The sequence below is a fragment of the Grus americana genome, chromosome 1 (assembly GCF_028858705.1).
Source record: "Grus americana isolate bGruAme1 chromosome 1, bGruAme1.mat, whole genome shotgun sequence".
NCBI lineage: Eukaryota > Metazoa > Chordata > Aves > Gruiformes > Gruidae > Grus > Grus americana.
The window spans coordinates 204,240,819-204,256,862 of record NC_072852.1 but is presented as its reverse complement, the minus strand read 5'-3'; the positions used below and the strand labels follow the sequence as shown (position 1 = coordinate 204,256,862).

At 42.5% G+C, this 16,044-nt stretch overlaps 1 long non-coding RNA gene across 1 annotated transcript; it reads right to left on the bottom strand.

Moving 5' to 3' along the window:
* Window positions 1-6,097: 6,097 nt before the first annotated feature.
* On the bottom strand, window positions 6,098-9,590 carry LOC129200479 (uncharacterized). Its single transcript, XR_008574932.1, has 4 exons — window positions 8,546-9,590; window positions 8,228-8,337; window positions 7,052-7,175; window positions 6,098-6,535 (listed from the first exon to the last, which is right to left on the bottom strand). It is a non-coding gene; the product is annotated as an uncharacterized LOC129200479 (long non-coding RNA).
* Window positions 9,591-16,044: the final 6,454 nt, after the last annotated feature.

Genomic DNA, 16,044 nt, shown 5'->3' with positions numbered 1-16,044 from the left:
TTTATCATGGCAGTAGGACTAATATCTGCAGCTAGCCTAACTCAAGTAAAGCTTGGAAATACTAGTAATCCGTATGTTACTAACTATAAGGGCCTCTGGTTATAGAGGCAATGCTTATAGTGAGAAAGAACATTTTTTAATTAAACTAACACATATTTAGACATTAATTATGTAAGTCCTTCAGCTCTTGCACAACTCCAGTGAACATCAGGCTTAGAACAGACTGGAAACAATTTATTTTGGAATAGCATAATTAACGTTGCTTAACTTGTGTAACTGCAGGAAATGAGTAGTTAACATATATGGAACAAAGAAGTCAGGTTTGTGGTAGACAGCTATGTAATTCCCATAAAATTGCTGAGTTAGCAGGAACTGAGACGTGTTGCAAAATAGTACAGGCTCTTTACTGCATAAAGACAGAGGTGTTGGACGGTCTTTTGATGATTGCTTTGGCATGATCTTGTTCCATTTGATGTTTATTGCTCTGTGGGAGGTGAATTTCTGACAATGTATCTGGAGGTGGCTGGGAGTTGTTTGTATGCTGAGAAGGAAACATTCTGGGAAATTTAGTGGAAGTTATCATCTCCTTTTGGTACATGGTGTAATTAATGATTTCTCATACAGATTCCCACATACGAATAGGATTGGTGAGGGTTTTTTTTTCTTTTTTTTTTTTCCTAATTTTGTATGCGATATTCAGCGTCAGGGAGCAGCAAGAAGGGGGCTACCCCACAGTGCAGATGAGCTGGGTGCTCAGGGTGACCGCAGGAGCTCACCAACCAAGGCACAGTCAGTACTACAGGACCTGAGCAGGGCATGGTGGTGATAGTGGCAGGGTCCACCACAAGCCTCAGACAAGTCAAGGTTATGAGCCTGATCCAGGGAGTCCAGCTGGGAGGGAACAGAAACAAGGCTACAGTATAGGTCCAATGTCAATCCAGGGGACAAGGTATAAGGCTACCACCTTTGTCAGCCTGGAGTCCCTCCAGGAAAACCAGTCACTAGGTCAGGACAGCTGGGAACAGGCACAGCTACAGTGCAGCTAGGACAAGGACTGATGGCTCAGGCTAGAGTTTAAACAGAGCTCCTGGGTGGATGAGCAGAGGGCATGTGGGTGGAAGTCCTAGGTGAGGTTGGTCAGGGCTTATTATTACCCATTAGGACTTACTAGTGGAGTCAAGGCCCTGACACTACACTCAGGCAGTTCATTCAAAGGCACAATTTGACCTCATAGAGGAATGTCCTTGATTGGTGAAAGTTGTTCTTATGTCAGTGAAGTAAATGTATAACTGCTAGAACATTCACACAAGTATTACAAGTGAAAGTCCCACAATGGAATCATCAAAATCCATGGATCCTAAACATAAGAATCTCAGCTCCATCTTGTCCATGAAACATTAAAATTACTTTGTGGAGATGGTGCAGGTGAAACCAAACAACAGCTCCAGAGCAGGGTTAACTCACAAAGATAATAATTAATAACACCCAGCTGGAACAAGGAAAACTCTTTTTATTTGCATCTGAAACCTGATCTGCAGGAAAGAGCTACAAAGGCAAACCTGGGAACCAGAAGTACCAATTCCATTCAGTATTGAAAACTGTGGACTCAGTATTTACTCAGTAAAAGTTTTATGACCACTATAGTTTTCCATACATCTCATCAACTGTTAACCCACTGTTGTTCCACATAAGTTCACTTCTATAAGCTGTCATCTCTCCTAGTTGACATACTTGATCAGCTGTCTTCCCCTCTCCAGGTGTTTGAAAAATATTAATTTAGGTTACACCCAGAACAGTAATTCCCAGACTGTACTTAGCTTGATGTCTGCTGTGTATGGATCCAATTGTAAAAGAGTTCTTATTCCCCACCCCAAAATGTCTTATTCCAAACATAATAGATGACACCTTGCTTTACAAATCATGTCATTTTTATATTCTTAGACATCAGTGTTAAAGCAACACTGCTGCCTAATAGCAAAGTATTTCTAATCAGGAAAATATAAGAACATACAGCATGTTTTATTGTGGTGGGTTGACCCTGGCTGGAGGCCATGTGCCCACCAGAGCCGCTCTGTCACTCCCCCTCCTTAACTAGACAGGGGAGAAAAGGTATAATGAAATGCTTGTGGGTTGCGATAAGGACAGGGAGAGATCACTCACCAATTATTGTGACGGGCAAAACAGACTGAACTTAAAAAAAATTCATCTAATTTATTATCAAGTAAAACAGAGTAGACCAATGAGAAATAAAATCAAATCTTAAAACACTTACCCCCATTCCTCTCTTCTTCCCGGATTTAACTTCACTCCTGGTTTCTACCCACTCCCCCTGCAGCAGCACAGGAGGATGGGGAATGGGGGTTACGGTCAGTTCATCACACACTTCTGCCTCTCCTTCCTCCTCAGGGGGAGGACTCCTCACACTCTGCCCCTGCTCCAGCATGAGGTCCCTCTCACGGGAGACAGTCCTCCACCAACTTCTCCAACATGAGTCCTTCCCATGGGCTGCAGGTCTTCACGAACTGCTCCAGTGTGGGTCTCTCCCACAGGGTGCAGACCTTCAGGAACAGACTGCTCCAGGGTGTGTCCCCCACAGGGTCACAAGTCCTGCCAGCAAACCTGCTCCAGTGTGGGTTCCTCTCTCCACGAGGCCATAGGTCCTGCCAGGAGCCTGCTCCAGCGCAGGCTTCCCATGGGGTCACAGCCTCCTTCAGGTGCCTCCACCTGCTCCAGCGTGGGGTCCTCCACGGGCTACAGGTGGAATCTCTACACCCCCTCACCCTTCCTCCATGGGCTGCAGGGGGACAGCCTGCCTCACCATGGTCTTCTCCATGGGCTGCAGGGGAATCTCTGCTCCGGCACCTGGAGCACCACCTCCCCCTCCTTCTGCACTGACCTGGGTGTCTGCAAAGTTTCTCCTATCTTCTCACTCCTCTCTCTGGCTGCAAAAGCTCCATAGGTTGTTTTTTCCCTTCTTAAATATGTTATCACAGAGGTGCTACCACTGTCGCTGATTGGCTCAGCCTTGGCCAGCGGCGGGTCCATCTTGGAGCCAGCTGGTATTGACTCTATCAGACACAGGGGAAACTTCTAGCAGCTTCTTGCAGAAGCCACCCCTGTAGCCCCCCCCGCTACCAAAACCTTGCCACACAAACCCAATACATTTATTGAAATACTAGCAAGGGTAGCTTTAATTCATGCTTCTTGGCAATGCGAAGTTAACACTTAAGCTCTATAAAAGGAGAGAGAAGAACCAAGGTTGAGCAAACTGGCAGCCTACTTCATCACGAGTGTTGGCAAATCTGCATTTGTCTGGTTTTCATCATGCTTCCTTTTTAAAGAGTAAGGAATTAAGTTCTAAATTATATTGGTACTACCAGGATTAGCCATATTTTGTTAGGTAGCAGTGCCCACATGCAGCATCAGCACCCTATGAATGAATACTAGCATTTCCTTGAGCTCAGTGTTGGCCCAGAAGTTAACAACTGTAATGAAAATAAACCATAACTAAAGTATTTCAGTCAGGTCTGTATACATGGTTGTTTGAAAAGCATTTAATTCTCTGAACTTTCTATTCCTGGACAGCTTTAAATTTTCTCATCTATACACCAGATCTTGTATTACTGTATTGTACTTGCTGTGAGTGTGAACCTCCTGATGGCTTTTCTGTTCTACAAACTCTAGAATATTATCTCCTATAATGAAATCTGTACTAAAACAGCATAGTGTTGTATTTCTGTGGATGCATTCTGTCATGTACTATGACGGTTAAGAAACTGACTGCAACAACTACCTGCTTCTTATATAGTGCAGTGGTTGTCAGAAAGAAAAACCTTCCAGTGATAATTGACCTGATTCGAATGGGTAATTTAAATGGTAAAAATGCAGTGCTTTCCTCTTATACAGCAGTTTTTCAACACTGATCAAAATGCTTTTTGAAAATTAAGTGTAGTGGAATTTTGACTATTCAGTTTCCAGTGAAAGTGCACAGATATAATAGTGATGAGTAGGAGTTTAAGATTCTCAGCGAGACTGATCATGCCAGATCTTTTGATAACACTGCTCCTGTGTGAAACCAATCTCGCTTCTCAACACTTTGAGACACATGAGGATGTCACGCGTGGCTTTGCAAAGCATGACTTTTATGCACTTCCTTTCTGTGCATGGACATTTCTGGGAGAGGTGTGGCTTGACAAATCAGAGCAGAGGGCAAGGAAAGAACGCTGTAGGTGTGAAATTGCCAATGAATGTAAGGCTCTAAGTCTCCTCAAGAGAGTATTCTCTTCCTGTACGTTAGTTGTATCGTATTACCTGATGAGCAATCTTATTGATTCAGATAGTAATAAAAAGAATCCAAGAAACACAGCAGATGAGATTCCGCTACCCAGGACTGAGAAGAGCGCTGCGCCAGCTCTCGTGACACAGTCTGTCCTGGAGATGTCTGAATCATATAGAACGGGCTTAAATTCCTTGGCAAAACTTAGATTCTACCATGACTTGGGGAAGCTAGCAAGATATTCTTAAGACAGCAGAGCTGTCTTGTTGTCATGGACTTAGGTGTCTGATTTTCTGTGAATGTGAGGGTTTTTAAAACCTCTGTCGTGCAAGCTTTAGTAATACAGTCTGGCCTGGATTTGATGCACTCTATGGTAATATTCCGATTGAGAAATTCCGAATAGCAGCCATATGCATCTTGATGTGAGTCTATAGGGAGTTCTATGGATAACGGATGTTTTCTAGGAGAAAACAGGTAAGGCAGTACTATGCTTTCCTTTGATGGCCTCAGGTGAAAATTCCCAGAGCGAGAGCACAGAATGTCCCAGCTGTGGACTTGACAGCAAAGGACCTCGTGGTGAGGTCTGCATGGAACCCGTGTGGCACAGGCTGACCTCTGCCCCCTGCCTCATCCCACTGACCCAAGGACATGGCTTTTGGCTCACACCTGACGTGTTTTCATACTGCTCTGTGATTGGCTGGTTTCGTGTTTTGAAAGCATCATACCCACAAGATCTCAGAGTAGCTTCTGCCGTCCCATGAGAAAGCTACAGGAACACCTTCTAGATGTCCATATGGAAAGATATCTATATTTTTACCTATAGACTTACCTAGAAAGATCTAGAAACTCCGTGTAATAAGGACAATAAGGAAATGGCCCTGGAGGTTTCCCCCAAAAGACCACACAAAGCAGAAGACCCAGCCAATGGTTCACGAATCAGAAAAGTTTATTTCAAGGTCAGTTTCAGACAGAGAGGGTGGGTGGCACGGAGCTGCCCTTGTCCAGGGCAGTGGGAAGCCTCCGGCTGGCTGTGGGACCATGGCGCGGTGCAGACTGGGACTGTGTGTTCTTCCTTGTCCTTAGGGCAATGGCTTTGTGGAAAGCTGCAGAAATCCCTGTTGGATTGGCTGCGGCAGGAGGGGATGGGAGTGTGCCATGGTCTGGTCCTGTCCCTGTCTGGTCCTGAGGCTGTAAAAGGCAGGATAACAAAACAAAGGTAGCAGCCACCCTGGCTCACTATGGGCAACCCCTGGCCAGGGCTCTGCCAGACTCTTGATGCCTTAACTTAGTGTCTGTGTCCTTGTAGAAGGCAATGAATCTCTCTGGCTCTGTGGCTGAGGACGGGAGTGTGCCATGGTCTGGTCCTGTCCCTGTCTGGTCCTGCGGCTACAAAAGGCAGGATAACAAACAAAGGGGCAGCCACCCTGGCTCACCAGGGGCAACCCCTGCCCAGGCCTCTGCCAGCCTCAGGCCAAAGCTGTTAGTCCCACATCTCCCTGGCAGCCAGGAGACACCCATCCCATGGTAGCGTGGGCCACCACCAGCCTGCCACCCACTCTGGCAGTGCACATGCATCACTCGGTTCGTGCCAAGAGTTGGTATCAGTATTGATTCCTTAACTTTGTGTCAGTGTCCTGGGAGACAGCAGCAAATCTCTCTGTCTGCGTGACTGAGGACGGGAGTGTGCCATGTTCTGGTCCTGTCCCTGTCTGGGCCTTGAGGCTGCAAAAGGCAGGATAACAAAACAAAGGGAGCAGCCACCCTGGCTCACCAGGGGCAACCCCTTGGCCAGCGCTCTGCCAGACTCTTGATGCCTTAACTTTGTGTCTGTGTCCTTGTAGAAGGCAATGAATCTCTATGGCTGTGTGGCTGAGGATGGGATTAAGCCATGGTCTGGTCCTGTCCCTGTCTGGTCCTGCGGCTGCAAAAGGCAGGATAACAAAACACAGGAGCAGCCACCCTGGCTCACCAGGGGCAACTCCTGCCCAGGGCTCTGCCAGCCTCAGGCCAAGGCTGTTAGTCCCACATCTCCCTGGCAGCCAGGAGACACCCATCCCATGGTGGCATTGGCCACCACCAGCCTGCCACCCACTCTGGCAGTGCACATGCATCACTCAGTTCGTGCCAACAGCTGGTGTCAGTTTTGATTCCTTAACTTTGTGTCAGTGTCCTGGGAGACAGCAGCAAATCTCTCTGGCTGTGTGGCTGAGGACAGAAGCGCGCCATGGTCTGGTCCCGTCCTTGTGCGAGCTGCCAGCTCTGGAAGACAAAGGAGGAGCAGCCGCCATCTGCCGTGCCACGGGCAGCCCCTGCCTCCCTGCCCGGGCCCAGCAGCCCTGCCCTCCCCTCCCTGCCCTCCCACCTCAGCCCTCGCTCGCCTGCCTGCTCGCCTCCAGTATGGGCTGGCTCATCACGCAGCCCTTTCCACACCCGTCCTGGGCAGCTGTGTCCCCAGCCCCTGTGAGAAGGCCACCACCAGCGTTCCGCCCACTGTGACACGGTCGCCACATCACTGGGAGGAGTCAGGGCTGATGGAAGGCCCAGTAACTTAGAACATTTCCTCTAAAACCCAGCTATGTTAAAAGAAAAAAACACTGAAAGCACTCAAAACCTCTAAAATGAGGTTGTCTCTGGCACAAGTCATAAGGCTTGTTCCACCGTATCTTCACTGCCAGCCCTGTCTCTCCTGTTCAGGCTTCTTATTTCAATCCCAAGCAGCTCCCAAACTTAGTATTCCTTCTGCCAACTCCTCCTCTGATCTGAGCTTCCATTTACCTGGTAGCTGGTAGTTACTCCTTGGTAACAGCCAGGGCTGTCCAGTTCCATGTGCTAAGCTTGATGCCTTCCTTTGTCCAGGAGGAGTGTCTGTCTTTTTTCCTACGGTGGCTTTGAAATGGAACTGAAATTGACATTGAATGTAACTATCACCAGAGTTGTGGGAGGAGGTTTGATCATCAATGACCCCAGGGAAATGAATAATTCTGGACACTATGAGTGTTTAACCACCAATATGTTTGGTGGAGTATTAAGCAGAGAGGCTGTTCTTCAGTGGTGGTGTTCTTGCATGTGAGCAACAACTTTTTTTACCTTCTGATAACAGAGATCTTTTCCTTGGTTGATGAGGTCCTAAGCTGTAGTTGGAATATGTTACACAAAAGTGGCACTATTCACTGACTTTAGGATCTCAGGATCAGAAACCAACTGCTTAGTGGGAAAAAATGGTTTTCTGTGGACTGCAAAATAGAACTAACTAGAAAAAAAGTTGATTCTAGTACATGATCCCAGATGCTGTCCTGTAATGATGTACTTGAATACTCCCCTGGGATCTAGTCACTCATTGCTAGTTTCCTGAAACTTATATCATTTTGCCACACTATCTGAGCAGGAGATAAAGAACTGTAAACACAGGCATAGAGTGGGATAAACTGCGTCTATACCTGCAGCATGCTCTGCATCTACAATGAGGTATGTGTGAGCAGAGTTTTGTCTTTTTATGTATGTTTTATGTCCATGTTTATGCATATATATCATGCCTACGTTCATGCATGATGACACTGAGACTTTTTTGGTAGCTGTTAATGATATTAATTGTAATTAATTGTAACGTTAAGAATGGAAACTGAAATATCATAGCTTTTGAAATCCTTCACTACAACATACTTTCCAGAAGCTATCAACAATAGAGAGAGAAGCCGAGGATCTCTGATATTCTCCCTCCAAGCCTGACTTCCCTTCAGCACTATACAGGAAGGCAACCGACGTCTCTTTAGTGCTTTATCTAGGTAAACCCTAAGATGAGGGGTTTTTAAGAGGCCCAGATGCAAGAAGAACTCCATCCTAATTCCTCAGATCCTGCTGAAAATAGGATGTTACCATGAAATGTGAGGTAGGGAGGCAGAGCTTCGTACAGACACAACTGGAAAACAGAGGTATCATGGACAAGTTACGTACCTGCCTGTCTCTAACACATCTGGTGGCGTGGAGAACTCAGCCGGGCTAGCGTGGGGTGCAAGCTCCTCCCGGAATGTGAATCTTTCTTTCATCCAAGCCTGAGAGCAAGTCTGGAGAAATAAATAAAATCAGCAGGTCACCTAAACCTGTGAAGACAGCATCCACTTTTTCTGACAAGAATGCCAAAATAAATGAATATTTTTCTGTTGTTCAAATTGTCCAACAGACTGTTAATGAGTATTTCTAGAAAATAAACCTTATGGGTTAATGTGTTCAGGAGTGATATCCATGGGAAGGCTGCGGGGAAAAAATACACACCTTGTCTCCTGGCACTCTTCTTCCACAGAAAGCGTGAGTATGTCTTCAGAAATGGTCTCCTGACCCTATCTTCAGTAACTTGTCTATAGCAGCATAAGACCAGCTAAGAGCTCTGGTAGGTGTGCTATGTCTATTTCTGTCCCTTTAGTTCTGCTCTTGAAGCTGTCTGAGAATCGCAGTAAGTTTCTGTGTTTCCATTGCTACGTCAGCAACTACCTTCCCCCTGTATGAGATCACTTAAAGAGCAGAGGAAACCCAATTCTTTCCTATCTACAAAAGCAAATGCTTTCTTTCCTTGAAGAAAAGAAGAGGATGGGTAAACTCTTTTATTTATCTTCTTTTTGCTGCTTTGAATCAGTATCTTGTCATTTCCAAATGGGATTCCATGCCTGTACTTGTACATTAAACATATATTCTCCTCTACTACTTCACTTGTTGAACTGGAGTTCAGAGAAAATCCTCTGATGAGCACAATAAGGCTACAGATGGATATTTCGTTGTAGCACTACCTTGACTGTCTAAATCTAAATTTCTCTTTCTTTGACCCCAAGCTCTTCCATACAGCTTCTCAACTACCTGATCCACAGCCAATACATCATCTTTGTTCAGTGTACCTACCTGATGACAAAGGCATGCACATTCTGCCTAGTCACCTAGACCCAAAGTGAGACTTACTCACAGCTCAGAAGCTTGTTTGCTCTTCTGTCACGTACGCCCCTAGATGTGTGACAAACAAGCCTTGGACACATGTCCATAACCTGTGTACTTATATGACCCTTGGGAAAATATTTACATAAAAGAGGAGGTAAGAGAGACTAGCAAAGGAAGAGACACTGGAAAAGCTATCCAGACCCAAAATATGTGGATTCTCCAGCTGATTTAAATGAACTTTATATGTGTTTATGAAATCTTCTGTTAATCAAAATAGAGACTGTTAATCGTAATCTCATTTTTAAAGAAGAAAAAAGTGAAGAAATAAACACAGCTCAGAAAGTCACATCTTTATGCCTAATTAGCCAGAAGCAAAGGAGTTTGCAGAACTAAAATTGAGTGCCTAAAATTTCTCATCTCATCTTTTTAGGAGATGGTTTATTTGAAAAGAATAACAAATCCTCATATCAGTTTTTTCGTACATCCAATAAATTGTTCGCAGCCCTATCTAATAAGCTTGCTTTGCAGACCTTTTGCTTTCTTTAAAAATGTTTGCACATTAGTAAAATACATAATTGTTTCTATTTTTAAGTAGCCAAGCTTTCTAGATCAGTTACAAGGAATTCTTAACTTCATACTTTATTAATTTAGAGCTTAGCAGTGTGACAGTGTATTGTAATGAAGGCAGTGTTCAGCAGTCTGCTTCAGTTAGTCAGGGCTGCCAAGTTTTATTCCTTTTTTCTTGATTTTAATATTATTGAGTATCCTAAATATGATGAGTTTTCTAGTACATTGCATATATGTTCTTTTTTATTCTTATCTCTGCTGATGAAAGTGAATCAATCACTGATGTAAGAAACCCAAACCCAACCCTTTCTAAAAGCAAGAAATACTGTTTGTGATTTAGCAGCTGAAAAATCTGTAAACTATGTCTATTGTGTAGCTCCATGCTTTCAGTATTAATGGTCTTAAAATGCTTTCACCCACTTTAGCAGATACTATTTCCAGATTGTCATTATGATTGATATCTTTTAAGCAAAGTCTAATGATACGACTGTAGTTGCTATGAAAATGCACGCAAACTGGGTCAGTGCTGCAATGTGCTGGAATATAAGTCTTCATTTTGTAAATGTTTTAGATTCCGCAGGATTCTGCTTCTGTTTCTGCTAAAATATACTTCAATAGTAAGATGAAATGTTTATACTGGAGTTCGTTCAATCAGGTGGTCATTTTGTTTGGCAGACTGGGTCACCTTTTGGGGAATTAACAGTTTGTGAGCTGCAAACTCAAGAGGTTTTGATATATTGGTCATTGTGAGCACCACAATATTGACACACACGGACGAATGCTATAACTATGTCATAATGTAGCTGGAAAACACACTCTCATAATTCAGTGAGGGTAAAATAGTAGTATCAGACTTTGATGCTGAACTGAAAAAATGTGCTGCAGGACTCAAGAAGGCAAAAACTTATCAGAGAAATTGTTTTCTGTCAGTAACTCTTGGTACTTTGAGAAAGCTCTTCCAAATATCTGGACTTCTCACTGTTACCTGTACATCCATCTTCTATTAATTTGATTTTTTTCATTTAAGTCATTTGCGGACACAAATTCCTGGGAATCCTCTGGGGTTAAACCACGACAGTCCTTTTTGGCTTCCAACATGGGGCTTGAGATAATGACAGATTTGATTGGAATGTGCTAGACTGAATTTATAGCTGTTATTGCTGTTTAGCTATTAATTGGCAGGCTCCTGTGCTTTCCATGGGGCTCGCTTGCCTTACTGTATGGTAGAGCCTAGTGCTTGTTAGTGGCTACTTTTTGCTTTCGCTGCTCACTGTACTGCTTATCATCTCACTGCGCTGTGCCTGGGAACATTTTGATAACAGCAATGGCGATGTGCCTGGGCTGGCCGATGGCCAGGGCATCGCTGCTGTTCCTGTGCTGCTGTCCTGGACAGGCTGGAACTCCTGTGTGAACTGCAGTTGAAGGGGCTATGACCTGTGGGTGAGTCCACGTGGGAGCAGGACACTCCGAAGTGTCTGTGGCCGTGAATAAGTCCACACCAGAGCAGGAATATCTCAAAGTATCAGTAGCCGTGGTTATGTCTGTGCTGCAGCAGGTATACCTCTGACGGGATTGTGGCCCAAGGATAAGTCCATGCTGGAGAAGGTACACCTCAAAGCATCAGTGGCTGTGCATGAGTGCACATCAGCTTGTGAATGCACACTCAAATTGTGAAAGATTTTGGGATCTCTAATTTATATCATATGATACCTGAAATTAAACTTGAAGTAATTACAAAAATGGTATTTTTTCTGTTTTATAGACATAGCCTAGAAGTAAAGTACCTACAGGGAATAATGTTATGTTCACTATTTGTACCTTTCTGATAGCACAAATTACCAGAAGTAAAAATACCTTTCTTACATAAAGCATAGGCATTTTGAAAATGGGCTATAATAAAAGGTTTACAAGTTTCAGTGTTTGAATTACAATGGCTGCAAAGACAGTGTTTCTGCTTCAACTCTTTAAATTACTGCTTCAAATAAAAATGCATTTAGGCACTTAAGGTTTGATTTCTAAAACTGCTATTTACTTTTATGCAGGTTCTTTGCATAGTTTACTTGGTAAAAATAACCTTTGATCTCAAGAGTGCACAATATAACAAATGGGATTGAAGGTATGAAAGAACTGTGATATTCTCAGAATCAATAAGTAGATTGTACCGCAATATATTTTATTTAAAGAAAAATAGTGGCAACATTTTACAAATGAAGTGCAGAAGCTAGGGCTGCCTGGAAGAACGTCAGATTGGTAAAAATACTCTAGACACAGGATGCTCTTTGAAACAGTGTTTTTGGTCTGATCCGTCACTTCCAGGATATTCAAACTGAACTTGCTAGGTGATTTTTTTAGGTTGTTAAATAAACTGATGCCAAGGTACTACCTAGGACAGATTCTTGGCTGTCATTGAGATTGCTAGTGATTTTTACCAATGGGAACTTTGATTAAGATAGCTAAGGTCCGTAGCATTTGTAACTGAAATATAAGCAGAAATCTGATTATTAATTATGTAAGTGTTCCCAAATTCTAGCATGTAGTTAATTTGGGGAAGAGGGGAGAGTATTGTTTTATACTGCTACCTCTTCTGTAACAACAGAGATTTGAGATACTGTTTAAACATAATGAAAACATGGTTAACAACTGAAAGATTTACAACACAAATTAAAGCTAAGAGATAACAGGGCAATACAAATCTCAGGAAGACAGCATGCAAAGGTTAGGATTAGTTCTTTAAGTGACAAGTATGCTGCATCCCTAAGCACTGTAGAATATTTTTGTCAAAACCCAACGTTAAGTCAAAATATGAAGATAGGCAATGTAATAGGTAGTGGAATTTGTGTGAGCTTCTCTAATGCTTAAAGATTGGATGACGGAACATGGAAAAATGATTGAGCTGACCTAGCAAGCAGCCAAGATCTGCATAGTCAGCAGAGACTTCTAAATAGGTGGACACATTCCTCAGCGTACATACATAGAATATGTGTAAAGCATCCTACATCCAAAGTGTTTCTATGTGGCAGACAGGGTACTGTAGGAGCAAATAGCTCAGTGGGAAGTACTGGCCAGTATTTATCCATCATCTTGAACATGATTTGCAATGTGTGTGAACTCTGAGCTGTTTGAACTAGCCTGACAGTGATATGATACCAGCATTCTGCTTTGTAGCCATAGCAAACATAAATAAGAGAAGTGATTTCTTCCTCGATCATTCTGGCTTCTTATAAAAACTAATATCTTCCTTATTATCAGAAGATATTCTACTTACTGCTAAATAAAATTTGGATCTTTTTACATCAGGACTGGATAATTATCTAATGGTTTGGAAAATTGTCTCAAGGAGAAATCTAAGTGGCTGAGGTTTTTTTGCAAAGCTAAGGCACATTTAAAAGAGTATTGTGGTGATATTAGTGCTGTCCCAGCATTTTGACTTCTGCTCAAATTATTACCTAACTTCTTATTCCCAGGAGGTAAAATCTTAAATATTTTTATGCAAAGAATTATTCCTCATTCCTATTTCTGGCACTGAAGGTAGGAATGAAGAAAATAATATGACTAGAGAGAAAAAGTTACACCCTTTCTTTGCCACATTATGATTCTTTCACACCTCTTCTATTGCTCTTTCCATTCATATTCAGAACTGCTAGAAAATATTAAAGGAAGCTTGAGGCAAATTTTTTTCTGTCATTTGACTGATTCCCTTCAAGGGAAGATGGGGCAGTCCTGATTCAGGCTGTTTTTGATCCCACATCCAATCACAAATGACAAGAACATTGTGTTTGATCTTTTGCAAAGCTCATTTTTGTAAAGAATAAATTGTTTCTTTGTTGGGTAACCATTGATTTAAGAGTAATGGTTGAACTCTGAGTGAATTATTTGTGAGAAGTAGTATGTAATCAGGAATGCCAGCATGACACTGTCCTGTAATTGAAAATAAAAGATATATAACATGAGAGACTCCAATTTACCTTCAGAATTTTTGCACAAACACCAGTTAATGGGATGTGCAAATGCTTTTGGCAATGTACTGTATTCTGTAATTCATGCCCAAACTGGGTAGATTGATGTTAAATGCAGACTTTTTTCAGCACCACCTTACTTTCCTCTTAGATATCTCTGCTTTGAGTGCAAAGCTCCATCTAGAGAAAGCCCACAGTAATACCACAGATCTCTTTCACCCTGGCATGGCCATTACGGCAGGAGAGCATCCCTAGATGGTGGGACAACGATTCTTAAAAGAACTTAGAAGTCTTGGTAGGTAACTAGTTGCTCATGTTCTTCCAGTGCGAGGCAATAACTAAAATGTTTAATGTAATCCTTATGTAAATATATGAGGATGTCCGAGAAAGGAGCAGGAGGGGTCGATGGGGGTTTTCTGTTTTTTTCACCCTTTTATTTGACATTATAAATGACTGCTCAAATATATCCGTTACTGAGGTTTACAAGTTAAAAAGGGTGCTGATGGAAGGGAGAGGACTCACCGGATTAAGTAGAAAACTGGAATGTTTATTAAAAATAGAATTTGTTTTGTTTAGCACAACCAAAGGTGAGCTCTAGAGTGAAGGGAGAGAAACCACCACCACCATCATCAACTCCTGGGAAGGACTGGGGACACTGGTGACTCACCGTAACACTCCCCTCAGACTGACGCTGAGAACTGTACGATGCAGAGGGGCTGGGGAAGGGTGAGCACAACAGCAGGGAAAGGGGAAGATAGTAGGCAGTGTGCTAATAATTTTTGGCTATATATTATTGAGACTTTTTCTGTATTAGTATCCTTTTCTTTCTTCCCCCTGCTTTTTTTTTCTATAATAGTTACATCTGGAATAATAGTAATCTTTTGATTAAACTGCTAGGTTAACAATTCCTGGCTCTGCAGGCAAGGTGTTTCCTTTTGCCTATAGCAAGATTTGCAGTTTTAGCAAAACTGGCTAAGTTTAGATTGATCCTTCCTTTGGTATTCAGCAAGGTAGCAAGCCACCATTTCCCACCACACCCTCGTGTTTAATATTTGTTAGGCCACATAAATATGTCTAAATTTTCCGGAATCCATTTATGAATTTGAGTCTCCGCAGTCAGAGAATATCCTATGTTACTGAATTCCACAACTGAGTTATTTGCTGTGTAAAAAAAGTACGTCCTTCTTCATTTAAAATCTCCCATAACATTTAATTGGGAGTACTTTACTTTTGGAGTTACAAGAAAGAATGCATATCTCACTACACTCAGTATATCAGCTCTGTCAGATCCCTTCATGTGACCATGCTGAAGACCTCTACTGTTTCTGTTTTTCTGATGTGGATGGGCTTCCATATTTTCCTATTTCCCTGAGCAGCCTGCTGCTTTTCTCTATGCTTCTTGTTTTATTGCCTGTGAACTTTATTTTTAGAGCTGACAGAAAACAATAACAATTCCCGCCCCCTAATAATTTTCCTCAGCCTTTTCCAACAAAGAGCAATTATCTGTAATTCTCTGGCTTGTGGTGGTTCCTGCTGTAACAATAATCAAAACAGATAATATTTTCTCTAGTCCTTTGCTAACATTTTTACTCTTATAGATAAATCCAAAATAATTCCATTGACGTCAATGGAGCTACTTCAAATTGACATTGCTGAAACTGAAAACATAATATGATACCAGTAAGAACATCCTGTTTGAGGTGAGTGTTGTTAAAGATACAGTTTTATAAAAACAGAAGAAAAGAGTGTCTTCAAATTGGATGAAATTTCCAGTTAACAGTATCAAGGAAAAGCCAAGAGGATGATACTGTGACAGGCCATAGTTCATGCTTTTGCAGCTCATCAGCTCTTTCCCATTATATATCTGTGAGCTTTTTACCTGTGGTAGATTTAATATACATTGCCAAGGCTGGAATTGCTGATGATGTCATTAAGTTTATTCCCCGAAGATCTTATTCCTCTGTTAATACAGATATCACATCTAGCATATGTAGCAATTACACCCCACTATAGAATTAAAAGCTGAAACAACAGGAGCCTTTGTGTGAAGCCAAGTTCCTGCACGGAGCTGGGGTGGGAGCTCAGCTGCCTGATAGCTGGGTTTTCCCTGGATCTGAATGCATCACAGGTGACATGATGCCACGGGCAGTACCCTTGTTTCTCTTAGGAACAGCAGCCAGTAAAGGCAAGTACATATTTTTATTATTCATCTGAGAAGGAAAAAGGGTCCTGGATGGAACTGTATATCAATGAGAAAGAAAATGGAGAATTATTCAGAAAGCAGTGAGACAGACAGTTATTAAGTAGCCAGATGAAGATAGGGTT